Below are 7749 nucleotides of genomic sequence, written 5' to 3'. Positions count from 1 at the left end.
CAGAAATCTAAACCACATCAGGTGTATGGAAATGCTACTGCTTTTTGAACATTGATTTTTTTTAATGCTGAAACTTTGCTAAAGTTGTTTAGCAGATCTAGGAGACTTTTGGCAGAGACTACGGAGTTTTCTACATATAGAATCATATCCTCTGTGAAGAGACAGTCTTTGACTTCATTTTTTTCCTGTCTGGATGCCTTTTCTTTCTTTCTCTTGTTTGATTGCTCTGGCCAGGACTCCCAGTACTATGTTGAATAAGAGTGGTGAGGAGGATGTCTTGTTTTGGTTTTGAAGGACAATGCTTGCAGCTTTTCCCCATTCAGTATGATTTTGGTTATGAGCTTGTCATAGATGGCTCTTACTGTTTTGAGGTATGTCCCTTTAATGCCTGGTTTCTTGACAGTTTTTATCATGAAGGGATGTTGAATTTCATTGAAAGGCTTTTCTGCATCTATTGAGATGATCATGTAGCTTTTTAGAGAACTCTGTTTATGCAATGAATCACATTTATTGCTTTGTGTATATTGTACCAGACTTTCATCCTAAGAATAAAGCCTACTTGCTTGTAGTGAACTAGCTTTTTGATGTGTTACTGGATAAGGTTTGCTAGCATTTTGTGGAGGATTTTTTCAAATTTGTTAATCGGGAATATTGACCTGAAGTTTTCTTTTTTCACTGTGAATCTGCCAGATTTTGGTTTCAGAATGATGTTGGCCTCATAGAGTGAGTTACGGAGTGGTCCCTTCTACTCAATTTTTTGGAATACTTACAGTAGGATTAGTACTAGCTGTTTATATATCTGGTGGAATTCAGCTGTGAATCTATCTGGTCTAGGACCTTTTCTTGTTGGCAGGGTTTCCATTACTGATTCAATTTTGCAATTCATTGTTCATCTGTTCAGGGTTTCAATTTCTTCCTGGTTTCATCTTGGGAGGTTGTATGTTTCCAGGAAATTATCCGTTTCTTCTAGGTATCCTATTTTGTGTGCATAGAGGCATTCATAGTAGACTCTAAGGGTTTTTTTGTGTGTGTGTTTCTGTGAGGTTGGTGATAATGTCATCTTTGTCATTTCTGACTGTGTTTATTTGAATCTTCTCTTATTTTTTTCTATATTAGTCCAGCTAGTGGTCTATCTTGTTTATTCTTTCAAAGAACAAACTTTTGTTCTCATTGATTTTTAGTATGATTTTTTACATCTTAATTTCATTCAGTTCAGCTCTGAATTTTGGTTATTTCTTTTCTTCTGCTAGTTTTGTGGTTATTTTGTGCTGGTTTCTATATTTACTCTAGGTATAATGTTAGCTTGTTAATTTGAGGTCTTTCTAGCTTTTTGATGTGGGTGTTCTGTGCTACAATCTTTCCTTTTAACACTGCTTTACCTGTGTTCCAGAGAGTCTGATATGTTGTGTCTTTGTGTTCATTAGTTTCAAAGAATTTATTGATTTGTGTCTTAATTTTATTGTTTATTCCAAAGTCATTCAGGAGCAGGTTTTTAAATTTCCATATGGTTGTATTCTTTTGAGAGATCGTCTTAGTGATGATTTCTATTTTTAATTGCGCTATGGTCCAAGAGTATGGTTGGCATAGTTTCTTTTTTATTTAATTTTTCAGAATTTCTTTATGACTGAACTTACAGTCAGTTTTAGAGTGTGTGCCTTGTGTGGATGAGAATAAAGTATATTCTGTTGTTTTGGGGTGGATGGTTCTGTAGGTCCATTTGGTCAAGTCTTGAGCTTAGATTCTGAATATTTTTATTGGTTTTCTTCCTCAGTGGCCCAGTACTGTCGGTGGGGTGTTGACATCTCCCACCATTATTGTGTGGTTAATTAAGTCTCTTTATAGGTTCCTAAGAACTTGTTTTATGAATTTGGGTGCTCCCGTGTTGGGTACATTTGTATTTAGGTTAATTAAGTCTTCTTGTCGAATTGAACCCTTTACCATTATGTAATGCCCTACTTTGTCCTTTTTGATTGTTGTTGGCTTAAAGTCTGTTTTGTCTGAAATAAGAATGGTATACTCTGCTCTTCTCTGTTTTCCATTTGCTTGGTAAATTTTTCCCTATCTTTTTACTTTGAGCCTTTGGGTGTAATTGCACATGAAATAGGTCTATTGAAGACCGCATACAGTTCGGTCTTGCTTCTTTATCCAGTTTGCCACTATGTGCCTTTTACGTGGGATATTTAGCCCATTTGTATTCAAGGTAAATATTAATATGTGTGGATTTGATCCTGTCATCATGTTGTTAGCTGATAGTTATGTAGACATGATTGTGTAGTTGCTTTATATTTTAGTGGGCTATATATTTAAGTGTATTTTTGTCATGGCAGGTAACATTCATTTACATATATAACACTCCCTTAGCGACCTCTCGTAAGGCAGGTCTTGTGGTGACACTTTCCCTTATCATTACTTGTCTAAAAAGGATTATATTTCTCCTTCATTTATGAAGCTTAGTTTGGCTGGATATAAAATTTTTGGTTGGAGTTTCTTTCCTTTAAGAATGCTGGATATCTGACACTGATCTCTTCTGGCTTGTAGGATTTCTTTTTTTTTTTTTTTTTTTTAATACTTTAAGTTCTAGGATACGTGTGTACAATATGCGGGTTTGTTACATATGTATATATGTGCCATGTTGGTGTGCTGCACCCATTAACTTGTCATTTACATTAGGTATATCTCCTAATGCTATCCCTCCCCCCTATCCCCACCCCACGACAGGCCCTGGTGTGTGATGTTCCCCTTCCTGTGTCCAAGTGTTCTCATTGTTCTATTCCCACCTATGAGTGAGAACATGTGGCGTTTAGTTTTCTGTCCTTGCAATAGTTTGCTGAGAATGATGGTTTCCAGCTTCATCCATGTCCCTACAAAGGACATGAACCCATCCTTTTTGGTGGCAGCATAGTATTCCATGGTGTATATGTGCCACATTTTCTTAATCCAGTCTATCATTGATGGACATTTGGGTTGTTTCCAAGTCTTTGCTATTGTGAATATTGCCACAATAACATACATGTGCATGTGTCTTTTTAGCACCATGATTTATAATCCTTTGGGTATATACCCAGTAATAGGATGGCTGGGTCAAATGGTATTTCTAGTTGTAGATCCCTGAGGAATCACCACACTATCTTCCACAATTGTTGAACTAGTTTACAGTCCCACCAACAGTGTAAAAGTGTTCCTACTTCTCCACATCCTCTCCAGCACCTGTTGTTTCCTGACTTTTTAATGCTCGCCATTCTAACAGGTGTGAGATGGTATCTCACTGTGGTTTTGATTTGCATTTCTCTGATGGTCATTGATGATGAGCATTTTTTCATGTGTCTGTTGGCTGCATAAATGTCTTCTTTTGAGAAGTGCCTGTTCATATCCGTCACCACTTTTTGGTGGGGTTGTTTGATTTTTTCTTGTAAATTTGTTTAAGTTCTTTGTAGATTCTAGATATTAGCCCTTTGTCAGATGAGTAGATTGTGAAAATTTTCTCCCATTCTGTAGGTTGCCTATTCACTCTGATGGTAGTTTCTTTTGCTGTGCAGAAGCTCTTTAGTTTAATTAGATCCCATTTGTCAATTTTGGCTTTTGTTGCCATTGCTTTTGGTGTTTTAGTCATGAAGTCCTCACCCATGCCTATGTCCTGAATGGTATTGCCTAGGTTTTCTTCTAGGGTTTTAATGATTTTAGGTCTAACATTTAAGTCTTTAATCCATCTTGAATTGATTTTTGTATAAGGTGTAAGGAAGGGATCCAGTTTCAGCTTTCAACATATGGCTAGCCAGTTTTCCCAGCACCATTTATTAAATAGGGAATCCTTTCCCCATTTCTTGTTTTTGTCAAACTTGTCAAAGATCAGATGGTTGCAGATGTGTGGTATTATTTCTGAGGGCTCTGTTCTGTTCCATTGGTCTATATCTCTGTTTTGGTACAAGTACCATGCTGTTTTGGTTACTGTAGCCTTGTAGTATAGTTTGAAGTCAGGTAGTGTGATACCTCCAGCTTTGTTCTTTTGGCTTAGGATTGTCTTGGCAATGTGGGCTGTTTTTTGGTTCCATGTGATCTTTAAAAGTTGTTTCTAATACTGTGAAGAAAGTCATTGGTAGCTTGATGGGGATGGCATTGAATCTATAAATTACCTTGGGCAGTATGGCCATTTTCACCATATTGATTCGTCCTCTCCATGAGCATGGAATGTTCTTCCATTTGTTTGAGTCCTCTTTTATATCATTGAGCAGTGGTTTGTAGTTCTCTTTGAAGAGGTCCTTCACATACCTTGTAAGTTGGATTCCTAGGTATTTTATTCTCTTCGAAGGCAATTGTGAATGGGAGTTCACTCGTGATTTGGTTCTCTGTTTGTCTGTTATTGGTGTATTGGAATGCTTGTGATTTTTTTGCAGATTGATTTTGTATCCTGAGACTTTGCTGAAGTTGTTTATCAGCCTAAGGAAATTTTGGGCTGAGACAATGGGTTTTCTAAATATACAATCATGTCATCTGCAAACAGGGACAATTTGACTTCCTCTTTTCCTAGTTGAATATCCTTTATTTCTTTCTTCTGCCTGATTGCCCTGGCCAGAACTTCCAACCTATAGTGGTGAGAGAGGGCATCCCTGTCTTGTGCCAGTTTTCAAAGGGAATGCTTCCAGTTTTTGCCCATTCACTGTGATATTGGCTGTGGGTTTGTCATAAATAGCTCTTATTATTTTGAGATACATCCCATCAATACCTAATTTATTGAGACTTTTTAGCATGAAGGCTGTAGAATTTTGTCAAAGGCCTTTTCTGCATCTATTGAGATAATCATGTGGTTTTTGTCTTTGGTTCTGTTTATGGGATGGATTACATTTATTGATTTGCGTATGTTGAACCAGCCTTGCATCCCAGGGATGAAGCCAACTTGATTGTGTTGGAGAAGCTTTTTGATGTGCTGCTGGATTTGGTTTGCCAGTATTTTATTGAGGATTTTTGCATCGATGTTCATCAGGGATATTGGTCTAAAATTATCTTTTTTTGTTGTGTCTCTGCCAGGCTTTGGTATCAGGATGATGCTGACCTCATAAAATGAGTTAGGGAGGATTCTCTCTTTTTCTGTTGATTGGAATAGTTTCAGAAGGAATGGTGCCAGCTCCTCTTTGTACCTCTGGTAGAATTCAGCTGTGAATCCGTCTGGTCCTGGACTTTTTTTAGCTGGTAGGCTATTAAATATTGCCTCAATTTCAGACCCTGTTATTGGCCTATTCAGGGATTCAACTTCTTCCTTGTATAGTCTCGGTAAGGTGCATGTGTCCAGGAATTTATCCATTTCTTCTAGATTTTCTAGTTTATTTGCATAGAAATGTTTATAGTATTCTCTGATGGTAGTTTGTATTTCTGTGGGATTGGTGGTGGTATCCCCTTTATCATTTTTTATTGCATCATCTATTTGATTCTTCTCTCTTTTCTTCTTTATTAGTCTTGCTAGTGGTCTATCAATTTTGTTGTTCTTTTCAAGTTTTTAGCTTCTTTGCCATGGGTTTGAACGTCCTCCTTTAGCTCGGAGAAGTTTGTTATTATTGATCATCTGAAGCCTTCTTCTCTCAACTCATCAAAGTCATTATCCATCCACCTTTGTTCCGTTGCTGGAGAGGAGCTGCGTTACTTTGGATGAGAAGAGGTGCTCTGATTTTTAGAATTTTCAGCGTTTCTGCTCCAGTTTCTCCTCATCTTTGTGGTTTTATCTACCTTTGGTCTTTGATGATGGTGATGTATAGATGGGGTTTTTGTGTGGATGTCCTTTCTGTTTGTTAGTCTTTCTTCTAACAGTCAGGACTCTCAGCTGCAGGTCTGTTGGAGTTTGCTGGAGGTCCATTCCAGACCCTGTTTGCCTGGGTATCACCAGCAGAGGCTGCAGAACAGCAAATGTTGCTGCCTGATCATTCCTCTGGAAGCTTTATCTCAGAGGGGCACCTGGCTGTATCAGGTGTCAGTCAGCCCCTCTGGGAGGTGTCTCCCAGTTAGGCTACTCGGGGGTCAGGGACCCACTTGAGGAGGCATTCTGTCTGTTCTCAGATCTCAAACTCTGTGCTGGGAGAACCACTACTCTCTTCAAAGCTATCAGACAGGGATGTTTAAGTCTGCAAAAGTTTCTGCTGCCTTTTGTTCAGCTATTCCCTTTCCCCAGAGGTGGAGTCTACAGAGGCAGGCAGGCCTCCTTGAGCTGTGCTGGGCTCCACCCAGTTTGAGCTTCCTGGCCACTTTATTTACCTACTCAAGCCTCAGCAATACTGGGCACCCCTCCCCCAGCCTCACTGCCGCCTTGCAGTTTGATCTCAGACTGCTGTGCTAGCAATGAGCGAGGCTTCATGGGCGTGGGACCCTCTGAGCCAGGTGCAGAATATAATCCCTGGTGTGCTGTTTGCTAAGACAGTTGGAAAAGCTCAGTATTAGGGGTGGGAGTGTTCTGATTTTCCAGGTACCATCTGTCCCAGCTTCCCTTGGCTAGGAAAGGGAATTCCCGACCCCTTGCACTTCCCGGGTGAGGCAATGCCTGCCTTGCTTCAGCTCACACTCCATGGGCTGCACACACTGTCTGACAAGCCCCAGTGAGATGAACCTGCTACCTCAGTTAGAAATGCAGAAATCACCTGTCTTCTGTGTGGCTCACCCTGGGGGCTGTCGACTGGAGCTGTTCCTGTTTGGCCATCTGGGAACCTCCCTGGCTTGTAGGATTTCTGATGAAAGATCCTTTGTTAGCCTGATAAGGTTTCCTTTGTAGGTGACCTGCCCCTTCTTTCTAGCTATCTTTTATTTATATTTATATATAATTTTTATTATATATGTATATATATAATTTTTGCATTGACCTTGGAGAATCAGATGACTATGTGTCTTGGGGATGGTTGTCTTGTATAATATCTTGAAGGGGTTCTCTGAATTTGAATGTTCAGAGCTCTCTAGCAAAGGTGGGAATATTTTCATGGGTGATATTCTCAAATATATTTTCCAGGTTGCTTGCTCTTTCTCTCTGTCTTTCAGGGACACCAATCATTCATAAGTTTTGTGTCTTTATATAATCCTATATTTCTTGGTGATTTTGCTCATTATTTTAAATTCTTTTTTCTATATTTTCATCTGACTGTGTTAATTCAAATAACTGGTCTTTAAGCTCTGAGATTCTTTCCTCAGTCTGGTCTGTCAGTAGCTCTGACTGTATTATGAAATTTTTGTAGTTTGATTTTCAGCTCTATAAGGTCAGTTTGATAGAGTTATTGGCAATTTCGTTTTTTAACTCTTACATTGTTTTACTGGATTTCTTAGATTCCTTGGATTGGGTTTCACCTTTCTCTTGAATCTCAGTGATCTTCCATGCTATCCAGGTTCTTAATTCCATGTGTTTTATTTCAGTGATTTCAGCCTGGTTAAGGATAATTTCTGGGGAGCTAGTGTGGTTGTTTGGAGGTAAGACAACACTCTGGCTTTTTGAGTTGTCAGAGTTCTTGCATTGCTTTTTTCTCATCTGGGTGGGGTGATATTTCTTTAATCTTGAAGTTGCTATTGATTGGCTTCATTTCTTGACTATTTTATGGAGGCAGGGCTCCTGGGCTGCATGCCATAACCTGTTGGGCTGGGAGAAGTACTGTAGCTTTGTTTTCTGGCCCCTCATGCTTAAGCACCTGCTACTGTAGAGAGGCTGAGGTATTCCTGGTCCTCTGGCAACAACTCCAATGGGGAGTGCCAGCAAAAGTGCTTTGCTGTGGCAGTGGTAGTGGTGTCTGT

General features: G+C 39.3%; 1 long non-coding RNA gene across 1 annotated transcript in view; it reads left to right on the top strand.

The window, feature by feature from the left end:
* The first annotated feature begins 238 nt into the window (after nucleotides 1-238).
* The window catches only part of LOC117976803 (uncharacterized), a 346072-nt gene continuing 338561 nt past the window's right edge, over nucleotides 239-7749 (top strand). Inside the window, exon 1 of the long non-coding RNA XR_004667572.2 lies at nucleotides 239-371. This is a non-coding gene — a long non-coding RNA (uncharacterized LOC117976803). The remainder of the gene's footprint in view (nucleotides 372-7749) is intronic.

This window comes from Pan paniscus, chromosome 17 (assembly GCF_029289425.2).
Source record: "Pan paniscus chromosome 17, NHGRI_mPanPan1-v2.0_pri, whole genome shotgun sequence".
NCBI lineage: Eukaryota > Metazoa > Chordata > Mammalia > Primates > Hominidae > Pan > Pan paniscus.
This window is presented reverse-complemented; position numbering and strand designations above follow the sequence as displayed.